Raw genomic sequence first — 24,891 nt, 5'->3', positions numbered from 1 at the left:
AGGCTATCCTTAGGTTGTGAATCCAACCATATTCTAGCTCTGTCTCTTACAGCAAAAGAGAAAAGCATGAGTCTGTAGACTTCAGGATCAACTCCATTCGTCTTTACAGTCTCCCAGATCTGCAAGAACTCAGTTAAAAACTGATAAGGATCTTCAGATGGAAGTCCATAAAACTTGCAGTTTTGTTGCATCAAGGCAACTAGTTGAGGTTTCAGCTCAAAGTTATTGGCTCCAATGGCAGGAATGGAGATGCTTCTTCCATCAAATTTGGACGTTGGCTTTGTGAAGTCACCAAGCATTCTCCTTGCATTATTATTATTTTCGGCTGCCATCTCCTTCTCTTGTTCGAAAATTTCTGAAAGGTTACCTTTAGAATAATGTAATTTAGCTTTTCTTAATTTTCTTTTCAGAGTCCTTTCAGGTTCAGGATCAATTTCAATAAGAGTGCCTTTTTCCTTGTTCCTGCTCATATGAAAGAGAAGAAAACAAGAAAAGAAAGAGGAATCCTCTATGTCACAGTATAGAGATTCCTTTATGTTAGTAGAAAAAGAGAGGGGAGAAGAATGAAGAAGAATGGGATCGGATATTTAGATGGAGAGAGGTGAAGAGAAGTGTTAGTAATTAAATAATTAAATAGAATAAGAAAAGGGAGGGAGAATTTCGAAAATAAGTTTGAAAAGGAGTTAGTAATTTTCGAAAATTAAATATAAAATAAGATTAAAATTAAAATTTAAAACAATTAAAAAGAATTTTTGAAAAAGGGATGAGATATTTTCAAAAATTAGAGAGGAAAAAGTAGTTAGGTGGTTTTGAAAGAGATAAGAAACAAACAAAAAGTTAGTTAGTTGATTGAAAAAGATTTGAAATCAAATTTGAAAAAGATAAATTTTGAAAGGGATAAGATAAAAATTTTAAGAAAAAGATATTTTGAAAAAGATTTAATTTTTAAAATGACTTAACTAACAAGAAACTACAAGATTAGATTCTAGAATTTAAAGATTGAACCTTTCTTAACAAGAAAGTAACAAACTTCAAATTTTTGAACCAATCACATTAATTGTTAGCTAATTTTCGAAAATTAGATATAAAAGATAAGAAAAAGATTTTTGAAAAAATAATTTTTTAAAAATTTCGAAAATAAGAAAAAAATGGAAAAGATATGATTTTTGAAAAAGATTTTGAAAAGATAAGATTTTTAAAATTGAAATTTTGACTTGACTTGTAAGAAACAACTAATTTTTAAAAATTTTTGACCAAGTCAACCCAAAATTTCAAAAATTTGGAGGAAAATAAGGAAAAAATATTTTTTTGATTTTTGAATTTTTAATTATGAGAGAGAAAAACAACAAAATTACTCAATGCATGAAATTTTTAGATCAAAACAATGAATACATGCAAGAATGCTATGAATGTCAAGATGAACATCACGAACACTTTGAAGATCATGATGAACATCAAGAACATAATTTTGAAAAATTTTTGATGCAAAGAAAACATGCAAGACACCAAACATAGAAATCTTTAATGCATGGACACTAACAAACAAAAAATGCATATGAAAAACAACAAACAACACAAAATAAGAAAACATCAAGATCAAACAAGAGGACTTATCAAGAACAACTTGAAGATCATGAAGAACACTATGAATGCATGGAATTTTCGAAAAATGCAAGAAAATTTTTTAAAAGCATGCAATTGACACCAAACTTAAAAGTTGACTCAAGACTCAAACAAGAAACACAAAATATTTTTGGTTTTTATGATTTTCTAATTTTTTTTGGATTTTTATTAATTTTTTTCGAAAATAAAGTTTAGAAAAACGAAAAATAAAAGAAAAATTTTGAAAAAGATTTTTGAAAAGAAAATTACCTAATCTGAGCAACAAGATGAACCGTCAGTTGTCCATACTCGAACAATCCCCGGCAACGGCGCCAAAAACTTGGTGTTGTTGCCGGATTAAAAACTTGGCACCATTGTGGGTTGGAAACAATTGTTTGAATTGTTGTTCGAAATTGATTGTTCCCCGGCAACGGCGCCAAAAACTTAGTGGACGAAATTGTGATCCATGCTCTTTGTACTTGTATGAAATTTAATAATTGGCTCTATTTGAATTCACAACTCCGTTCAACTAACCAGCAAGTGTACTGGGTCGTCCAAGTAATAAACCTTATGCGAGTAAGGGTCGATCCCACAGAGATTGTTGGTATGAAGCAAGCTATGGTCACCTTGTAAATCTCAGTTAGGCAGATTAAATTGGTTTATGGATTTTCGAATAATTAATAATAAACAAAAACTAAAATAAGATAGAAATACTTATGTAAATCAATAGTGGAAATTTCAGATAGGCGTATGGAGGTGCTGTGCTCCTCTTGAATCTCTACTTTCTCATTGATTTCATCCAATCCTTCTTACTCCTTTCCATGGCAAGCTGTATGTAGGGCATCACCGTTGTCAATGGCTACATCCCATCCTCTCAGTGAAAACATTCCTATGCTCTGTCACAGCACGGCTAATCATCTGTCGGTTCTCAATCAGGTTGGAATAGAATCCCTTGATTCTTTTGCGTTTGTCATCACGCCCAGCCTTCAGGAGTTTGAAGCTCGTCACAGTCATTCAATCCCAGAATCCTACTCGGAATACCACAGATAAGGTTTAGACTTTCCGGATCCTCATGAATGCCGCCATCTATCTAGCTTATACCACGAAGATTCTGTTGGGGAATCTAAGAGATATGCGCCCAGCCTAGAGTAGAACGGAAGTGGTTGTCAATCACGCGCGTTCATAGGTGAGAATGATGATGAGTGTCACGGATCATCACATTCATCAAAGTGTAGTGCAACGTATATCTTGGAATAAGAATAAAAGAGAATTGAATAGAAAGTAATAATAATTGTATTGAAACTTGAGGTACAGCAGAGCTCCACACCCTTAATCTATGGTGTGCAGAAACTCCACCGTTGAAAATACATAAGTAAAAGGTTCAGGCATGGCCGAATGGCCAGCCCCCAAAACGTGATCAATAGCCTCTTAAGATGAGGAATAAAACAAAACTGAGACCAAAGATGAAACGTGGTCAAAAGACGACTAATACACTAGTAAAAAGTCTTATTTATACTAAACTAGCTACTAGGGTTTACATGAGTAAGTAATTGATGCATAAATCCACTTCCGGGGCCCACTTGGTGTATGTTTGGGCTGAGCTTGATCTATCCACGAGCTGAGGCTTTTCTTGGAGTTGAACTCCAAGTTATGACGTGTTTTGGGCGTTCAACTCCGGATCATGACGTTTTTCTGGCGTTTAACTCCAGACAGCAGCATGTACTTGGCGTTCAACGCCAAGTTACGTCGTCAATTTCCGAATAAAGTATGGACTATTATATATTTCTGGAAAGCTCTGGATGTCTACTTTCCAACGCCGTTGAGAGCACGCCAATTGGAGTTCTGTAGCTCCAGAAAATCCATTTCGAGTGCAGGGAGGTCAGATTCCAACAGCAACAACAGTCCTTTTGTCAGCCTTTTTCAGAGTTTTGCTCAAGTCCCTCAATTTCAGCCAGAAATTACCTAAAATCACAGAAAAACACACAAACTCATAGTAAAGTCCAGAAATGTGAATTTAACATAAAAACTAATGAAAACATCCCTAAAAGTAGCTTAAACTTACTAAAAACTACCTAAAAACAATGCCAAGAAGCGTATAAATTATCCGCTCATCACTTTTGCATTAGCGCTCTAGCTTTGGAAACGTGCAAGGGTTTAACACCCTCTTTAATGGGCTTTTAATTCTCCGCTTTCTCTGGGTCTCTTTATTTTTGAACTTCGCATTTGAAAAACGGTTTCTCTTCTTCGTAACCTTCTTTCTCTCTTTTCTGTTTTCTTTGTGATTTTCTCATTTCCTTTTTGCGACGTTCGCTTGGTGATCATTCGGTGTTGCTCTTGGAGTGCGATTTTGGTTTCCTTCTTTCTTCGCTTTCTCCAGCGCTTCCTCTTTTCCTCAGGTTGGTTCTTTTCCCTGCTTCTTTACTTGCTTTAGAATGTGATTTTTCAATAAAGTTTTGATTTTTCCTGCATCTATGTTGGAAAGCTTGAATCTTTTCATATTACCGTGCTTGACTACCGCTGTGATGTACGTGTTCTGGTCCTCTTTTTGCCCTTCCATTTAGTGTCTCTAGGGTTTTGCATGTTGTCGCTGCTTGAAAAAAGGTTGCTCCTTTAGTGGTTTTAGGTTCTGTTGGTAGTTTCTCTTTTGATGAAGACGATGTTTTCTTGATGATTTCTGCTTCGGTTGTTGTTTCTGGTTTTGAAAGGGAAGGATTGTTGCTAGGGTGTGAATCTTGTAAATCTTCTTGGGTTCTTGTATTGTGGCTGCCCCCAAATGGTGCCCCAGGATTTTTAGTGTAAGTCCTGGGGACTCCTTTTGTTGCTTGTAATGTGCTGGGTTATGTAGTCGAGTTGTTTTGCTACTGTCCGAGATGTGTTTTAGCAATCCGATATTCTTTTCTTTATTGTAGGACTAGTTAGTCTTATGGCTTCTCGCAAGGATATTGTTGAGACGTCTTCCCAAGTCCCTGAGGGCATGGCCGATTGGGTGGATTCCATGGTTCTTCTATGTCTTTCAGTGGTGGATTCTGACTTCTGTAGAGAGCTACAAAAACACCATAGGGTTTGTGGTAGAGGTGCCCAAGAAGGGAATTACGAGCTGGTAGCGCCTGATTCCAATGAGAGAGTTTGTTTTCCTACTTCAGTTGAGAGGGAGCGTCCCTATTTTTATGCTTATGAATACTTCTTTAGTCTGTTGGACATTACTTTTCCTTTTTTCGCTTTTGAGACCAACTTGTTGTGGTCTTGTAACATTGCTCCATCCCAGCTTCATCCCAATTCGTGGGGTTTTATAAAAATGTTTCAGCTGCTGTGTCAAGAGTTAGGCATCAAGCCTTCTCTAACTCTTTTCCTCTATTTGTTTGTTTCGGTCAAGCCTGGGGCCTCTTCAAAAAAGAAATCTTCTTGGTTTCCTTTAGATCTGCTCAAGGGCACAAAGTCTTTGCCATGTATGATGAGTCCTTTAAGGACTTTAAAAACTATTTCTTTAAAGTTCGAGCTGTTGACGGGGTTCGCCCCTTTTTTCTTGATGAAAATGATGAACCTGCTTTTTCTCTTGAGTGGCAAAAGAATGTCATAGTGTCTCGATATACTTGGGAGATGTTGGACGGGGTCGAACATGCCTTTGTGAGCATATTGGAGGATATTTGGGGGGAGCCTCCTCATCTGGATACTAAGAAATTTCTGGGGGACCCCTCTTTGGTCCGAAAAGTGTTGGGTATTGACTAACGTGCTATTTTATTCTATTTTATCCCTGTGATCCATGACTTTTATTTGCTGATTCTATTTTTTCTGCTTTTCAGAAATGTCAAAAAATAACGACTCCATGAAGGCTTTCAAAAAAGCCAGGAAGGCAGCCGCTGCATAAAACATCTCGGTCAATGCGGCAGGGGAGGAATCTTCTCAAACCACCATGAAACTGCCTGTACCAGGTTCCCCTGGGCAGAGGAGGGTGATCCCTACTCCTCGGGTTCGCCTGGTAGATCCTCCACAAACTTCTACTGCTGCTTCTGGTGCTCCTTCCTCAAAAAAGCAGAAAACAAATGAGCCCTTTAACCTGGATGCCCCGAATTTTCATGCAATCGAGTTTGTCAACCAGCAAGTTTCCCCTTACAGTGCGCTTTCTATGGATGACGTGTCCCTTCTTCAGCATTTAGACTTCATCACCAGAAACAGTGTGAAGATGGCACATATGGGTGCGGCTATTTTCTGAACTGTTTAGGGTATCCCGATTCATGCTACGAAGTCTTTCATAGAAGAGGCTAAATAAGAGTTTGATCGGATCAAGGGTCTGAAGGAGGAATTGGAGGTGAAGTTGGCAAAGGTAGAAAAGGAACTGGAGGGTGAGAAGGCTAGCTCTATCGCCTTGGCGGCTTCCTTGAAGTTGGCTGAGGACATGGCATTGAAGCACAAGGATAGCTATGTCTCAGCTTATAGGGAGTTGATGCATCTCCGAGATGACTTGGAAACTTCTCGGGTTAATTATGCCGAGCTCCAGGGTCACCTTGTGGGCAGCGTGACTGTCGCCTCTGAGAACCTGATGGAGCAGTTCCGGATTGTTGCCCCTGATGACGATTTGACTCTCATTAGTCTTGATAACGTAGTAAAGGATGGCAAGATTGTCCCGGATGATCCCTGTTCCGAGGGTTACCTGTAACTATAGGTCGATCTCGGTCGAGATCTTCTGTGCTTGTCGGAACCGATGTGTCTGGCAGGTGTATAGCAGCCGGAGCTAGTGTGTCCGACTTGTTGAACTTGAGAATGCTGTTGATCCTTCGTCCCCGGAGGGTGGGGGGTACCTGCAAGGGACTCCGATGCTTAAGTTAGCAAGAGTATTAAGCAGGTATTGAGTAGAATCAGAGTATGAGTTATACCTGGGTGCTCCAGTGTATTTATAATGGTGAGATGTGGCCTTCTATGGATAAGATAAGTTAGTTATCTTATCTTATCTTTAAGTGAGGTCATCTTATCTTTAAGGGAACCGCCCTTCTCTCTGTAGGCTTGGGCCGCTTTAGGATTTTGGGGCGTGTTCCTCTATTTTGGGCCCTTCTTTGGGCTTTCCTGGGGACTTGACCGAGCTCTTTGTGAAGAGGTCGGGTTGTCCTGACCTGAAGGGGTTGGTCGCTTTGTCTGTCGAACATCCCGGGTCGGACACCTCGACCCAGGGTATGAACAGTGCCCCTGCTTGAGCTCGGTCTTCTTTTTGAGGTCGAGTCCTTGACTTCGGTCCTTTTTTGGTGAAGCCGAACTCAAGCATTTTTTAGATTCCTTCGTAGCAGCTTTTGAATGTAGAACGTTTCCTCTAAAAAGCGCGTGCTTTTATATCGGCGCTTTGGGAACGTGCGAGGGTTTAATGCTTTCCTTAATTTTAGAATTAATTGCCCCGTTTCCCTTTGGCTCTTTATTTCGATTTTGAAAGCCCAAAAACGGTTTCTCTCCTTTTGCCCTTTTCATAACTTCTTTTCTCCGCTCTCTCCGCTCTTCTATTTTTGCGGCGTCGTTTGGCATTTCTGGAGCTTCTGTTTTTGCCTGGAGTTTCGCGTTTCTCCCTGTGATATTGCTCTTTTGTTCGCGTTCTTTTCTTTGCTTGTAAGGAGGCATTCCCAGATTCCGTCTTCCATTTTCAGTTTTCTTTGAAGCTTGCTGCTTTTTCCAGGTTGGTACTAGCTTTCCTGCTTCTTTCGTAGCTTTAGTTTTTTGGTGAAGTTTTGATTTTGCATGTTTGGAAGTTTGAATCTTTTTCGAGGTCCTGTATTTGCTTGTCACTGTACATGCTTTTCCTATCTTTCTTTTATGCATTCTTTTTGGCTTTTTCGTCGAGGCTTTTCTAGGGTTTTGTTGCTTCTGACAGAGAATCTGCATCTTGTTCCTTGCTTTTGGAGGTTTTGCTTTTTGCCTGATCTTTGAAAAAAGGTTGCATCTTTAATGGTCTCTGCTTGGCATGTTTGATGTTTGGGAATGTTTTTTGCTTGGCCGGCTTGTAATGATTTGCTGTGTTTTTCTTTGGTGAAAAGCGTTTGTTGTTTTGAATCCTTTTTGAGAAATGCTAGGATGTAAGCTGTAGAGTATTTCTGGGAACCTTGCTTTGCTACTGCCTCCAAAGGATGCCCCAGGACTTTTGGATTGAGTCTTGGGGTTTTCCTTTTTGCTGTTTCATCTACTGACCGAGTTATTTTCTCCCTTTGTCTGAGATGTTTGTAGTAACCCTTATCTTCTTTTCTTACTTTGTAGGATTAATTGGCCTCATGTCTTCTCGCAATAACATTGTAGATATGTCTTCCAGAGTTCCCGAAGGGATGTCTAATTGGCTGGACTCCCTTGTTTTGTTGTGTGTTTCTGTTGTGGATGCTGAATTTTGCACAGAGCTGAGGAAGTGCCATAGGATTTGTGGTAACAATGCCCGTGAGGAGGATTACGAGCTTGTTGCCCCTGATTCTGACGAGAGAGTGTGCTTTCCGACTTCTTTTGAGGGAGAACGCCCCTTCTTTTATGCTTATGAATACTTTTTCAGCCGGTTGAACGTTTCTTTTCCTTTTACTGCTTTTGAGACTGATCTGTTGTGGTCATGTAATATTGCTCCATCCCAGCTTCACCCCAATTCCTGGGGTTTTATTAAAATTTTCCCACTTCTCTGTCGTGAACTATATGTAACACCTTCCCAGATTCTTTTTCTTTACTTGTTTGTTTCTGCCAAGCCTGGTGGTACTTCAAAAAAGAAAGCTTCTTGGGTTTCTTTCCGGTCCGCCCAGGGCTATAAAGTGTTTGCAATGTATGATGAGTTCTTTAAGGACTTCAAGAACTACTTTTTTAAAGTTCGAGCTGTTGAGGGGGCCCGCCCCTTTTTCTTGATGAGAATGACGAGCCTGCTTTTCCTCTAGAGTGGCAAAAGAATGTAAGAGTGCCACGTTTCACATGGGAAATGCTTAGTGAGGTTGAGCGGGCTTTTGTAGTTGTTCTTGAAGATTTGTGGAGGAAGCCTCCCCATCTGGATACGAAGAGATTTCTGAACGATCCGTCTTTGGTTCGTTCTGCTTTGGGTATTTGTTTGTCTATTGGCCCGACTTGTTTCTATATTTATTTCCTTTTTTGTTCCTCTTTTGTAACTCTTTGTCGTGGTTGTTTTTGTGTTTGCAGAGATGTCTAAGAACAATGACTCCATGAAGGCCTTCAAAAAGGCGAAGAAGGCAACTACTGGTTTAAACATTTCGGCCAAAGTGGTCGATGAGGGATCTTCCCAAGCTCCAGTTAAACCTCCTATTCCGAGTTCTCCCGGGCCGAGGAAAGTAATTCCTATTCCTTAGGTCCGTCTGGTCGATCCTCCACAATCTTCTACCGCAGCTCCTGGTGCCCCTCCTAGCAAGAAGCAAAAAACATCCGAGCCTTTTAACTTGGATGCCCCGGACTTTGATGCCATTGAGTTTGTTGACCAGCAAATTGCCCCCTATGGTGGGCTTTCCATGGACGACGTGTCTCTTCTAAAGCATTTGTATTTTATCACCCAAAATAGTGTGAAGATGGCCCATATGGGTGCGGCTATTTTTCGAACAATTCAGGGGATTCCGGTTCATGCTACCAAATCTTTTTTGGAGGAGGCCAAATCAGAATTTGATCGAATCAAGGGGCTGAAGGAGGAGTTGGAGGTGAAGTTGGCCAAGGTGGAGAAGGAACTGGAGGGTGAGAAGGCCAGCTCTATTGCCCTTGCTGCTTCTTTGAAGCTGGCCGAAGACATGGCATTGAAACATAAGGATAGCTATGTCTCGGCTTATAGGGAATTGATGCGTCTTCGGAAGGATTTGGAAACAGCTCGGGTTAATTATGGTGAGCTTCAGGGTCACCTTGTGGGTAGCGTAACTGCTGCCTTCGAGAATCTGATGGAGCAGTTCCGAGTTGTAGCTCCCGATGCCGACTTGACTCTCATCAGTTTGGACAATGTTGTGAGAGATGGTAAGATTATCCATGATGACCAGGATGATGATGAGACTGATCCTTCTCCAGTGCCTTCTCTTAAGGTGTCGATCTCCTCGGTTCCTCCTGTTCCATCTGATCCGGACTGTCAGGTCCTGAACCGGGATGATGGAACTGTAGATGCTGTGCCCCTGCAGACTCGCCCTCTTTCTCCCCATACTGATGCTGCTGGGAAGGCCCCTGATCTTAGTTGATCTTTTTTCTTGGATATTTGTGTATATGGCCCGTTTTGTGGGTTTTTTGAACTGTTTATTATTTTGTTTGATTACTGACACTTTTCAGTTGCCTTCTTGGCAACTTTTACAAAAACAATAGTAGCTTTCTGAGGTTGGCTTTTGGTGACCCCTTGAAGCTTTATCGTATTATGCATGATATCTGTTGGAATTTTACTGTCTAGCCCCTTTTAGGTTGCTTTTCGTGCTTGTCGCTTGTAGTTTGGATCCTTTTGAGGCCGTGTATGTGGGGGGGGTCCAGCTTGTTTCTCGGTTTCCTTGCTCTTGTTTGTATTTTTAGTGCTTCGTAACCGATTTCTTTATGTTGGTCCCCTTCTAAGCTATTTTTGTAATCCCCGTTTTTGGACCTTTGTCCGGTCTCTTCTTACGGGATTACTTTTATAACTTATCTTGTAGGAGACCGACTTCGTTAGATCGATCTCTTCTAAGTTGTTTTTTGTAATCCTCTTTCTTGGACCTTTGTTAGGTCTCTTTCAGGGATTACTTTTACAACTTGTTTTGTAGGAGACCGACTTCGTTAGATCGATCTCTTCTTTGTTTTTGTAATCCTCTTTCTTGGACCTTTGTTAGGTCTCTTTCAGGGATTACTTTTTACAACTTGTTTTGTAGGAGACCGACTTCGTTAGATCGATCTCTTCTAAGTTGTTTTTGTAATCCTCTTTCTTGGATCTTTGTTAGGTCTCTTTCAGGGATTACTTTTACAACTTGTTTTGTAGGAGACCGACTTCGTTAGATCGATCTCTTCTAAGTTGTTTTTGTAATCCTCTTTCTTGGACCTTTGTTAGGTCTCTTTCGGGGATTACTTTTACAACTTGTTTTGTAGGAGACCGACTTCGTTAGATCGATCTCTTCTAAGTTGTTTTTGTAATCCTCTTTCTTGGACCTTTGTTAGGTCTCTTTCAGGGATTACTTTTACAACTTGTTTTGTAGGAGACCAACTTCGTTAGATCGATCTCTTCTAAGTTGTTTTTGTAATCCTCTTTCTTGGACCTTTGTTAGGTCTCTTTCAGGGATTACTTTTTGTAACTTGTTTTGTAGGAGACCGACTTCGTTAGGTCGATCTCTTCTAAGTTATAGCAATTCCTCTTTAATAGGGTTGGCCAGACCTCTTTCCAGGAATTTGCTGATAACTTGGGATGACTTGGTCAGATTTTTTGGTATCGACCAGTCTTTTTAAGTTATTATATAGCAATCTATAGGACCTCGTCAGGCTCCTTTTTTGGGATCACTTTCGATAACTTCTTGCATTATTCTGTGTTCATTTTTTCCGATTTGTAGATGGTGACTTTATCCCGGGATGATCGGTCTTTAGATGAATCGCGTTTTCACCTTTGTCGATCAATCATTCCTATCGAGATCGTACAGTGAATTTTTTCTTCACTTTCTGTCGATCTGTTGCTTTATAATCGGACGATGAAAGCTTCAGATTAATGCGTCTTGGGAATTTGTAGAATATCTGAAATGTATTTTATTTAAAGGAAATATATATATATATATATATATATATATATATATATATATATATATATATATACGTAGGCAGGAGTTTCTGTATCCTTAAGTCTCAATCTTGACGCCTCATTAAAAAACCTTTTTCAGGAAAAAGAGTGTGTCTTGAGATCTTTATACCTTTTCTAGCTATAGTACCTTCTTAGGTTACAGGCATGCCATGATCTGGGGAATTCTCGTCCCTCGAGTTCGGACAGTCTATAGTAGCCCTTTCCGAGTACTTCTATGACTCGGTAGGGTCCTTTCCAGTTAGCTGCCAACTTTCCTTCTCCGGGTCGAGTTGTTCCGATATCATTACGGATTAGGACGAAATCGTCTTTCGTGAATTCTCTTGGCACCACCTTTTGATTATACCTGGAAGCTATTCGCCGTTTTAGTGCTTCTTCTCTAATCCGAGCTCTTTCTTGGATTTCTGGAAGCAGGTCGAGCTCTTCTCTTTGGAGTTGAGAATTGGCTTGTTCATTGTAGTGGACTACTCAGGGAGATCCTTCCTCGACTTTTATTGGAATCATTTCCTCCACTCCGTATGCTAATCGGAATGGTGATTCGTTTGTAGTAGAATGGGGGGTTGTTCGATACGCCCATAGGACTTGTGGGAGTTCCTCGGCCCAAGCTCCCTTTGCTTTTTGTAGCCTCCGTTTAGTCCGACCAATATAACTTTGTTGGCCGCTTCGGCTTGTCCATTGGCTTGGGGATGTTCGACGGAGGTGAATTGGTGTTTTATGTTTAAGTCGGCTACCAGTTTTCTGAATCCTGTGTCTGTAAATTGGGTACCATTGTCTGAGGTAATGGAGTATGGTACCCCGAACCTTGTAATAATGTTCCTATATAGGAATTTTCGGCTTCTCTGAGCAGTGGCATTGGCTAAGGGTTCTGCCTCGATCCATTTTATGAAATAGTCAACTCCTACTATGAGGAATTTTACTTGTCCCGATCCCTGTGGGAAAGGTCTGAGAAGGTCAAGTCCCCATTTCGCAAATGGCCAGGGTGAGGTTACGCTGATGAGTTTTTCTGGTGGGGCGATGTGAAAGTTGGCATGCTTCTGGCATGGTGGGCATGTCCTGACAAACTCTGTAGCCTCCTTTTGTAGAGTTGGCCAATAGAATCCTGCCCTGAGTACCTTTTTGGTGAGGGCTTGGGCTCCGAGATGATTACCACAAATGCCACTGTGCACTTCCTCCAATACTTCCTTTGTATTAGAAGTTGGTACGCATTTTAACAAAGGTGTTGAGATCCCTCTTTTGTATAGTGTGTTGTTTATGATAGTGTAGTACTGTGCCTCCCTTTTCAATCTCTTTGCCTCTTTTTTATCTGCAGGGAGTGCTTCTGTTTTGAGGTAGTTGATTATGGGGGTCATCCATCCTTGATCCTGACCTATTATGGCTAGGACTTCTTCTTCCGATATTGACGGGTTCTGTAGTATCTCCTGGATGAGACTTCTGTTGTTGCCCCCTGGTTTGGTGCTGGCTAATTTTGAAAGTGCATCAGCTCGAGCATTTTGCTCACGGGGAATATGGTAGATCCTGTATTCTCCGAGTTATCTGAGCTGTTCTTTGGTTTTATCCAAATATTTTTTCATGGTCGGATCTTTAGCTTGGTAGCTTCCTGTTATTTGCGAGGTAACAACTTGTGAGTCATTATAGATGTTGAGTTTCCGAGCTCCAACCTCCCTGGCCAGCTTCAAACCGGCTAATAACGCTTCGTATTCCGCCTGATTGTTCGAGGCCGAAAATCCGAATTTAAGGGAGAGCTCAAGTTGAGTTCCTTGGTTGCTTTCGATTATTACACCCGCACCGCTTCCTGTTTTATTCGAGGATCCGTCGACGTATATGTTCCATTCTATGGGGATTTCCGGGATATCTGTGAATTCTGCGATGAAGTCGGCCAGGTATTGTGATTTGATGGCTGTCCGTGCCTCATATTGAAGGTCGAACTCGGACAACTCGATTGCCCATTGTAGGATTCTTCCTGCCAGATCTGTTTTCTGTAATATCTCTTTTATGGGCTGGTTGGTCCGAACTTTGATGGTATGTGCCTGGAAGTATGGGCGAAGTCACCGAGATGTGAGTATCAGAGCGTATGCAAATTTTTCTATTTTCTGGTAGTTCAGCTCTGACCCCTGTAGTGCTTTACTAATGAAGTAGACGGGTTGTTGTCCCCTTTTGTCTTCTCGAATCAGCGCTGAGGCTATTGTCCGACTTCCTACTGCGAGGTATAGTATGAGTGGTTCTCCCTCTTGTGGTCGAGATAGGATAGGTGGTTGCCCCAAGAATTCTTTGAAGTTTTTGAAAGCTTGTTCACATTCCGCTGTCCATTCGAAGTTCTTTCCCTTTTTCAAGGTAGCGTAGAAAGGGAGGGATCTTATTGTTGATCCTGCTAGGAATCTGGACAAAGCTGCCAACCTCCCATTGAGCTGTTGTACCTCTTTGACACAGGTTGGGCTCTTCATGTTGAGTATGGCCTGACATTTATCTGGATTTGCCTTGATTCCCCTTTGTGTGAGCATGAATCCTAAAAACTTACCTGCTTCCACTGCGAAGGTGCATTTAGCCGGGTTGAGTCGCATGCCGTGCTTCCTTATGGTATCGAATACTTGAATCAAATGGGTTAGCAATGTCTCTTCACTTTGTGTCTTTATCAACATGTCATCCACGTAGACCTCCATGATTTTTCCGATGTGGTCTGAGAAGACTTTATTCATTAGTCTTTGATAAGTGGCTCCTGCGTTTTTTAGGCCGAAAGGCATCACGATGTAGCAATAATTTACCTTAGGTGTAAGAAACGAGGTCTTTTCTTGGTCTGGCGGATACATTGGTATCTGGTTGTACCCCGAGTATGCGTCCATGAATAAGAGATACTTGTATCCTGATGAAGCATCTACTAGAGCGTCAATGCTTGGGAGTGGGTAAGGATCTTTTGGGCAGGCTTTGTTGAGGTCGGTGTAGTCGGTGCACATTCGCCACTTCCCATTTGATTTTTTCACCAAAACGACGTTTGCTAGCCATAGTGGATATTTGACTTCCCTTATGAATCCTGCCTCTAGTAGTGCTTGCACTTGTTCTTCTACAGCCTGAGATCGTTCTGGCCCAAGTTTTCTTCGTTTTTGTTGTATCGGTCGGGAGCCTGGGTAGACTGCCAACTTGTGGTTCATTAGTTCGGGATCTATGCCCGGCATGTCGGCAGCTTTCCATGCGAAGAGATCAACATTATCTCGCAGAAATTGTATTAATGATTCTTTTGCATCTCCTTTCAAGATCGTGCCAATATTAGTTGTTTTATCCGAGGTGTCTCCAATCTGGACTCTTTCTACTTCTCCTTCGGGTTGTGGTCGGAACTCTTCTCGTCTCTGAGCTCCACCGAGTTCGATTGTGTGGAACTCTCTTGCTTCGCCTCGGAGGTTTAGACTTTCGTTGTAACAACGACGCGCCATCTTTTGATCTGCTTTTATTGTAGCTATCCCTTCTGCAGTTGAAAATTTCATACATAGATGTGGAGTTGAAACTATTGCGCCGAGATGATTTAACATTGTCCGACCTATCAGGGCATTGTAGGCTGAGCATACGTCGACCACGATGTAGTCTATCTTGAGTGTTTTAGATTGGTTCCCCTTCTCGAAGGTTGTATGCAGCGACACGTATCCCAGTGGTTGAACTGGGACGTCTCCCAGTCCGAACAAGCTGTTTGGACATGCTCTTAGCTCTTTCTCTTCTAGGCCAAGTTTGTCGAAGGCAGTTTTGAATAAGATATCGGCGGAGCTTCCCTAGTCGATTAGTGTACGGTGGAGATTGGCGTTTGCTAATATGATCGTAATGACCATGGGGTCGTCGTGTCCCGAGATGATTCCGGATGCATCTTCTTTGGTAACCGTGATTGCTGGGATGTCTGGCGTCTCCTTCTGTCCCTCGACATGGTATACCTCTTTGAGGTGTCACTTGCGGGATGATTTGGAGATTCCTCCCCCAGCAAATCCGCCGTGTATCACGTGGACATGTCTTTCCGGTGTGCGAGGCGATCGTTCAGATCGTCCGACATCCTCATCCCTCATTCTTTTCCTTGGTCCTTTGTCCCGGTTGGCCAAGAACCGATCTAGCTTTCCTTCTCGTACTAATTTTTCTATGATGTTTTTCAAGTCGAAACATTCGTTGGTGGAATGCCCTCGAAGTCGGTGATATTCACAGTACTCATTCTGATTTCCCCCTCCGCTTTTGCCTTTGAGTGGCCGAGCTGGGGGGATTTTTTCCGTATGGCAGACTTCTCTGTAAACGTCTACCAAGGATACCCTAAGAGGGGTGTAGTTGTGATATTTTTTGATTTTTTCTCTGGAGCGATTGATGAACGGATAATTTGTACGCTTTTTGGCATTATTTTTAGTATGTTTTAGTTAGTTTTTAGTATATTTTTATTAGTTTTTAGTTAAAATTCATTTTTCTGGACTTTACTTGTGTGTTTTTCTGTGATTTCAGGTATTTTCTGGCTGAAATTGAGGGACCTAAGCAAAAATCTGATTCAGAGACTGAAAAGGACTGCAGATACTGTTGGATTCTGACCTCCCTGCACTCAAAGTGGACTTTCTGGAGCTACAGAAGCCTAATTGGCACTCTCTCAACGGCATTGGAAAGTAGACATCCTGGCCTTTCCAGCAATGTATAACAGTTTATACCTTGCCCGAGATTTGATGACCCAAATCGGCATTCAAAATCAGCTCAAGAATGCCCGGCGTTAAACGCCGGAACTGGCACAAGGATGGGAGTTAAACGCCCAAACTGGCATAAAAGCTGGTGTTTAACTCCAAGAGAAGTCTCTACACGAAAATGCTTCAATGCTCAGCCCAAGCACAAACCAAGTGGGCCCGAAAGTGGATTTTTATGTCATTTACTCATTTCTGTAAACCATAGGCTACTAGTTCTCTACAAATAGGACCTTTTACTATTGTATTTTCATCTTTGGACATCTAGTTCTTAGATCAGATCTTTAGATCTTTGAATCTTTTGATCACGTTTTGGGGGGCTGGCCTCTCGGCCATGCCTAGACCTTGTTCTTATGTATTTTCAACGGTGGAGTTTCTACACACCATAGATTAAGGTGTGGAGCTCTACTGTACCTCGAGTATTAATGCAATTACTATTGTTCTTCTATTCAATTCAGCTTGTTCTTATTCCAAGATATTCATTCGCACTCAAGAACTTGATGAATGTGATGATTATGTGACGCTCATCATCATTCTCACTTATGAACGCGTGCCTGACAACCACTTCCGTTCTACAAGGAAACAAGGCTTGAATGTTTATCTCTTGGATTCTTTAATCGGAATCTTCGTGGTATAAGCTAGAACTGATGGCGGCATTCAAGAGAATCCGGAAGGTCTAAACCTTATCTGTGGTATTCTGAGTAGGATTCAATGATTGAATGACTGTGACGAGCTTCAAACTCCTGAAGGCTGGGCGTTAGTGACAGACGCAAAAGAATCAATGGATTCTATTCCAACCTGATTGAGAACCGACAGATGATTAGCCTTGTCGTGACAGGGTGCGTTGAACATTTTCACTGAGAGGACGGGATTGTAGCCACTGAAAACGGTAATGCCCAACATACAGCTTGCCATGGAAATGAGTAAGAAGGATTGGATGAAGACAGTAGAAAAGCAGAGAGACGGAAGGGAAAAAGCATCTCCATACGCTTATCTGAAATTCTCACCAATGAATTACATAAGTATCTCTATCCTTGTTTTATGCTTTATTCATATATCACCCATACCCATTTGAATCTGCCTGACTAAGATTTACAAGGTGACCATAGCTTGTTTCATACCAACAATCTCCGTGTGATCGACCCTTACTCGCGTAAGGTTTATTACTTGGACGACCCAGTACACTTGCTGGTTAGTTGTGCGAAGTTGTGATTATACCATGGTATTAAGCACCAAGTTTTTGGATTCATTACCGGGGATTATTTGAGTTGTGAAAAGTAGTGATCACAATTTCGTGCACCAAGTTTTTGGCGCCGTTGCCGGGAATTGTTTCGAGTATGGACAACTGACGGTTCATCTTGTTGCTTAGATTAGGTATTTTTTCTTCAGAGTTCTTAAGAATGAATTCTAGTGTTTCAAGGTGATGTTCTTATCATCACCAAAGCTGATTGATTCTCAACAATTTAGCTCTTGAATGCAATGTCCTGCTGAAGCTTGGCTAGCCATGTCTAATTTCTTTAGACTAAAGCTTTAGACTAACATTGCATGATTCCTGGAATTCTCATTAAGAATTTTGATATCTTCATTTTCTTTTTCACTTAATTTTCAAAAAATCCAAAAAAATTACAAAATCATAAAAACCAAAAATATTTTGTATGTTTCTTGTTAAGTCTAGTGTCTCATTTTAATTTTGGTGTCAATTGCATGTTTCTGTTTTTCTTGCATTTTTCGAATTCATGCATGTGTCTTCATTAATCTTCAAGTTCTTCTTGATGATTTCCTTGTTCTGATCTTTAAATTCTTTTGTCTTGAGTGTTTTGTTGTTTCTCAAATGCATTCTTATTTTGTTAGTGTCAGTAGTATACAAACTGCTAAGTTTGGTGTCTTGCATGCATTGTTATTTGATTTTTGTTGCATTTTGATTATTCCTCATTATTAAAAATCCAAAAATATTTTTAATTTGTGTCTTTTCGAGTCAATAATACAGAGAATTGAAGATCCAGAACATACAGCAGAGGAATTACACAGAAAAAGCTGGGCGTTCAAAATGCCCAGTGAGGAAGGCAAACTGGCGTTTAAACGCCAGCCAGGGTGCCTGGCTGGGCGTTTAACGCCCAAAAGGGTAGAGCTTTGGGCGTTAAACGCCAGAATGTGCACCATTTTGGGCGTTTAACGCCAGGATGGCACAAGAGGGAAGATTTTGTCTTAATGCAGATTTTTTTCAAGTTTTCAAAATTTTTCAAAATCAAATCTTTTTCAAATCAAATATTTTCAATCATATGTTTTCAAAATCAATTTCTTTCCATTTTCAAAAATACTTGCTATCAATTAATGATTTGATTCAACATTTCAAGTATGTTGCCTTTTCTGTTGAGAAAGGTTTAATGTTTGAATCATATCTTTTCTTGTTAGCCAAGTCATTATTTTTTTTAAAATCAAATCTTTTTAAATTGTTTTTCAAATCATATCTTTTCAATCATATCTTTTTAATCACATCTTTTTTCAAAATAGTTTTCAACCATATCTTTTTAATTTCTAATTTCAAAATCTTTTTCAAAAATCACTTGATCTTTTTTTTTCCAATCTTAGTTTTCGAAAATCAATTACTATTTTTCAAAATGTTTTTAAAAATCTTTTACTTAATTTTCGAAAATTTCTTCCCCTCTTCTCACATCCTTCTATTTATGGACTAACACTATTCCTCAATGAACAATTGAACTCCATCTTTCTTGATAAGTTCGAGTTCTCTACTCCTTCCTTCTATTTTTCTTTTCCTCTGAAAGAAGAAGAACCCATGGCAGCCGAAAACAACAACAATACCAACAATGCAAGGAAGGTGCTGGGTGACTTTACTGCACCTACTCCCGACTTTTATGGGAGAAGCATCTCTATCCCTGCCATTGGAGCAAACAACTTTGAGCTTAAGCCTCAATTAGTTTCTCTAATGCAACAGAATTGCAAGTTCCATGGACTTCCATTGGAAGATCCTCATCAATTTTTAGCTGAATTCTTGCAAATCTGTGACACTGTCAAGACCAATGGGGTTGACCCTGAGGTCTACAGACTCATGCTATTCCCTTTTGCTGTAAGAGACAGAGCTAGGATATGGTTGGATTCACAACCTAAAGAAAGCCTAAACTCTTGGGAAAAGCTAGTCAATGCCTTCTTGGCAAAGTTCTTTCCACCTCAAAAATTGAGTAAGCTTAGAGTGGAAGTCCAAACCTTCAGACAGAAGGAAGGTGAATCCCTCTATGAAGCTTGGGAAAGATACAAACAATTGATCAGAAAGTGTCCCTCTGATATGCTTTCTGAATGGAGCATCATAGGTATTTTCTATGATGGTCTGTCTGAACTGTCCAAGATGTCTTTGGATAGCTCTGCTGGAGGATCTCTTCATCTGAAGAAGATGCCTATAGAAGCTCAAGAGCTCATTGAAATGGTTGCAAATAACTAATTCACGTACACTTCTGAAAGGAATCCTGTGAACAATGGGACAAATTAGAAGAAAGGAGTTCTTGAGATTGATACTCTGAATGCCATACTGGCTCAGAACAAGATATTGACTCAGCAAGTCAATTTGATTTCTTAAAGTCTGTCTGGAATGCAAAATACACCAGGCAGTACTAAGGATGCTTCATCTGAAGAAGAAGCTTATAATCCTGAGAACCCTTCAATGGAAGAGGTGAATTACATGGGAGAACCCTATGGAAACACCTATAATTCTTCATGGAGAAATCATCCAAATCTCTCATGGAAGGATCAACAGAGACCTCAACAAGGTTTCAACAATAATAATGGTGGAAGGAACAGGTTTAGCAATGGCAAGCCTTTTCCATCATCTTCTCAGCAACAGACAGAGAATTTTAAACAGAACCACTCTGACTTAGCAACCATGGTCTCTGATCTAATCAAAACCACTCAGAGTTTCATGACTGAAACAAGGTCCTCCATTAGAAACTTGGAGGCACAAGTGGGACAACTGAGCAAGAAAATTACTGAACTCCCTCCTAGTACTCTTCCAAGCAATACAGAAGAGAATCCAAAAGGAGAATGTAAGGCCATCAGCATGGCCGAACTTGGAGAGGAGGAAGAGGCAGTGAACGCCACTGAGGAAGACCTCAATGGACGTCCACTGGCCTCCAATGAGTTCCCCAATGAGGAACCATGGGAATCTGAGGCTCACACTGAGACCATAGAGATTCCAATGGATTTACTTCTGCTATTCATGAGCTCTGATGAGTATTCTTCCTCTGAAGAGGATGAGTATGTCACTGAAGAGCAAGTTGCTAAATACCTTGGAGCAATCATGAAGCTAAATGACAAGTTATTTGGTAATGAGACTTGGGAGAACGAACCTCCTTTGCTCACCAAAGAACTGGATGACTTGTCTAGGCAGAGATTACTTCAAAAGAGACAAGATCCTGGGAAGTTTTCAATACCTTGTACCATAGGCACCATGACCTTTAAGAAGGCTCTGTGTGACCTAGGGTAAAGCATAAACCTCATGCCTCTCTCTGTAATATAGAAGCTAGGGATCTTTGAGGTGCAAGCTGCAAGAATCTCACTAGAGATGGCAGACAATTCAAGAAAACAAGCTTATGGACTTGTAGAGGATGTTCTGGTAAAAATTGAAGACCATTACATCCCTGCTGATTTCATAGTCCTAGAGATTGGGAAGTGCATGAATGAATCCATCATCCTTGGCAGACCTTTCCTAGCCACAGCAAAGGCTGTGATTGATGTGGACAGAGGAGAATTGATCATTCAAGTGAATGAAGAATCCTTTGTGTTTAAGGCTCAAGGATATCCCTCTGTCACCATGGAGAGGAAGAATGAAGAGCTTCTCTCAAAACAGAGTCAAACAGAGCCCCCACAGTCAAACTCTAAGTTTGGTGTTGGGAGGCCACAACCAAATTCTAAGTTTGGTGTTGAACCCCCACATTCAAACTCTAAGTTTGGTGTTGGGAGGTTCCAACATTGCTCTGAGTATCTGTGAGGCTCCATGAGAGCCCACTGTCAAGCTACTGACATTAAAGAAGCGCTTGTTGGGAGGTAACCCAATGTTATATTTTATCTATTTTCTTTTCTTATTTTATGTTTTCTGTAGGTTGATGATCATGAGAAGTCACAAAATCAATTGAAAAAGCAAAAACAGAATGAAAAACAAAAAGAAAAACAGCACACCCTGGAGGAGAACTTGCTGGCGTTTAAACGCCAGTGAAGCTAGCAAATGGGCGTTTAACGCCCAGTCTAGCACCATTCTGGGCGTTTAACGCCAGAAAGGGGCACCAGACTGGCGTTAAACGCCAGGAAAGGGCAAGAAGTTGGCGTTAAACCCCAGAAAGGGGCACCAGCCCGACGTTTAACGCCAGAATTGGCATGAAGGGCATTTTTGCACGCCACTTGGTGCAGGAATGACTTTTCCTTGACACCTCAGGATCTGTGGACCCCATAGGATCCCCACCTACCCCACCACCCTCTCTCTTCTTCTTCACCCATTCACCAATCACCTCAACCACTCTTCCCCAAAAACCCCTCACCTATCAAATCCCATCTTTCTCTTCACCACTCACATCCATCCTTCATAAAACCCCACCTACCTCACCATTCAAATTCAAACCACTTTCCCTCCCAAACCCACCCATTCATAACCGAACCCTATCCCTCCCTCCACCCCTATATCAACCCATCTTCACTCTTTCATTTTCACACAACCTAAACACTACTTCTCCCCCTTTGGCCGAACCACAAAGCCATCTCCATCTCCTCTATTTCTTCTTCTTCTACTCTCTTCTTTCTTCTTTTCCTCGAGGATGAGCAAACCTTTTAAGTTTGGTGTGGTAAAAGCATTGCTTTTTGTTTTTCCATAACCATTTATGGCATCCAAGGCCGGAGAAACCTCTAGAAAGAGGAAAGGGAAGGCAAAAGCTTTAACCTCCGAGTCATGGGAGATGGAGAGATTCATCTCAAGGGTGCATCAAGACCACTTCTATGAAGTTGTGGCCTTGAAGAAGGTGATCCCTGAGGTCCCTTTCAAACTCAAAAAGAGTGAATATCCGGAGATCCGACATGAGATTCGAAGAAGAGGTTGGGAAGTTCTTACCAACCCCATTCAACAAGTCGGAATCTTAATGGTTCAAGAGTTCTATGCCAATGCATGGATCACCAAGAATCATGATCAAAGTGTGAACCCGAACCCAAAGAATTGGCTTACAATGGTTCGGGGGAAATGCTTAGATTTTAGTCCGGAAAATGTAAGGTTGGCATTCAACTTGCCCATGATGCAAGGAGATGAACACCCTTACACTAGAAGGGTCAACTTTGATCAAAGGTTGGACCAAGTCCTCACAGACATTTGTGAAGAGGGCGCTCAATGGAAGAGAGATTCAAGAGGGAAGCCGGTTCAACTAAGAAGGCATGACCTCAAGCCCGTGGCTAGGGGATGGTTGGAGTTTATCCAACGCTCAATCATTCCCACTAGCAACCGGTCTGAAGTTACTCTAGACCGGGCCATCATGATCCATAGTATCATGATTGGAGAAGAAGTAGAAGTTCATGAGGTTATAGCCCAATAACTTTATAAGGTGGCAGACAAGTCCTCTACCTTGGCAAGGTTAGCCTTTCCTCATCTCATTTGTCACCTCTGTTATTCAGTTGGAATTGACATAGAGGGAGACATCCCCATTGATGAGGACAAGCCCATCACTAAGAAAAGGATGGAGCAAACAAGAGATCCCACTCATCATGAAATCCCTGAGATGCCTCAAGGGATGCACTTTCCTCCACAAAACTATTGGGAGCAAATCAACACCTCCCTAGGAGAATTGAGTTCCAACATGGGACAACTAAGGGTGGAGCACCAAGAACATTCCATCCTCCTCCATGAAATTAGAGAAGATCAAAGAATCATGAGAGAGGAGCAACAAAGGCAAGGAAAAGACATTGAGGAGCTCAAGCACTCCATAAGATCTTCAAGAGGAAGAACAAGCCGCCATCACTAAGGTGGACCCGTTCTTTAATTTCCTTGTTCTCTATTTTCCTGTTTTCGAATTTTATGCTTATGTTATCTATGTTTGTGTCTTGTGATCATTAGTGTCTTAGTGTCTATGCCTTAAAGTTATGAATGTCCTATGAATCCATCACCTTTCTTAAATGAAAAATGTTCTTAATTGAAAAAGAAAAGAATTGCATGAATTTTAAATTTTATAACAGATTAATTATTACGATGTGGTGGCAATACTTTTGTCTTCTGAATGTATGCTTGAACAGTGCATAAGTCTTTTGAATTTGTTATTCATGAATGTTGGCTCTTGAAAGAATGATGAAAAATGAGACATGTTACTGAGGATCTGAAAAATCATAAAAATGATTCTTGAAGCAAGAAAAAGCAGTGAATACAAAAAAAAAGGGAAAAAACGAAAAAAAAGAGAAAAGAAAGAGAAAAAGAAAAAGAAAGAAATAAAGTTGTGATCCAAGGCAAAAAGAGTGTGCTTAAGAACCCTGGACACCTCTAATTGGGGACTCTAGCAAAGCTGAGTCACAATCTGAAAAGGTTCACCCAATTATGTGTCTGTGGCATGTATGTATCCGGTGGTAATACTGGAAGACAGAGTGCTTTGGGCCACGGCCAAGACTCATAAAGTAGCTGTGTTCAAGAATCATCATACTTAACTAGGAGAATCAATAACACTATCTGGATTCTGAGTTCCTATAGAAGCCAATCATTCTGAATTTCAAAGGATAGAGTGAGATGCCAAAACTATTCAGAGGCAAAAAGCTAAAAGCCCCGCTCATCTAATTAATACTGATCTTCATAGATATTTTTGGAATTCATTGCATATTCTCTTCTCTTTATATTATTTGATTTTCAGTTGCTTGGGGACAAGCAACAATTTAAGTTTGGTGTTGTGATGAGCGGATAATTTGTACGCTTTTTGGCATTGTTTTTAGTATGTTTTTAGTATGTTTTAGTTAGTTTTTAGTATATTTTTATTAGTTTTTAGTTAAAATTCACTTTTCTGGACTTTACTATGAGTTTGTGTGTTTTTCTGTGATTTCAGGTATTTTCTGGCTGAAATTGAGGGACCTAAGCAAAAATCTGATTCAGAGATTGAAAAGGACTGCAGATGCTGTTGGATTCTGACCTCCCTGCACTCGAAGTGGATTTTATGGAGCTACAGAAGCCTAATTGGCACGCTCTCAACGGCGTTGGAAAGTAGACATTCTGGGCTTTCCAGCAATGTATAATAGTCCATACTTTGCCCGAGATTTTATGGCCCAAACCGGCGTTCCAAATCAGCTCAAGAATGCCCGGCGTTAAACGCCGGAACTGGCACAAGGATGGGAGTTAAACGTCCAAACTGGCATAAAAGCTGGCGTTTAACTCCAAGAGAAGTCTCTACACGAAAATGCTTCAATGCTCAGCCCAAGCACACACCAAGTGGGCCCGGAAGTAGATTTTTATGTCATTTACTCATTTATGTAAACCCTAGGCTACTAGTTCTCTACAAATAGGACCTTTTACTATTGTATTTTCATCTTTGGACATCTAGTTCTTAGATCAGATCTTGAGATCTTTGAATCTTTTGATCACGTTTTGGGGGGCTGGCCTCTCGGCCATGCCTAGACCTTGTTCTTATGTATTTTCAACGGTGGAGTTTCTACACACCATAGATTAAGGTGTGGAGCTCTGCTGTACCTCGAGTATTAATGCAATTACTATTGTTCTTCTATTCAATTCAGCTTGTTCTTATTCCAAGATATTCATTCGCACTCAAGAACTTGATGAATGTGATGATTATGTGACGCTCATCATCATTCTCACTTATGAATGCGTGCCTGACAACCACCCCCGTTCTACAAGCAAACAAGGCTTGAATGTTTATCTCTTGGATTCTT

The 24,891-nt window shown here is 40.9% G+C and overlaps 1 non-coding gene across 1 annotated transcript; it reads right to left on the bottom strand.

The window, feature by feature from the left end:
* Positions 1 to 19,192: 19,192 nt before the first annotated feature.
* Positions 19,193 to 19,300, bottom strand: LOC130977399 (small nucleolar RNA R71). The gene has a single exon (XR_009085090.1). It is a non-coding gene; the product is annotated as a small nucleolar RNA R71 (small nucleolar RNA).
* Positions 19,301 to 24,891: the final 5,591 nt, after the last annotated feature.

This window comes from Arachis stenosperma, chromosome 4 (genome assembly GCF_014773155.1).
Source record: "Arachis stenosperma cultivar V10309 chromosome 4, arast.V10309.gnm1.PFL2, whole genome shotgun sequence".
NCBI classification, from domain to species: domain Eukaryota; kingdom Viridiplantae; phylum Streptophyta; class Magnoliopsida; order Fabales; family Fabaceae; genus Arachis; species Arachis stenosperma.
This window is presented reverse-complemented; position numbering and strand designations above follow the sequence as displayed.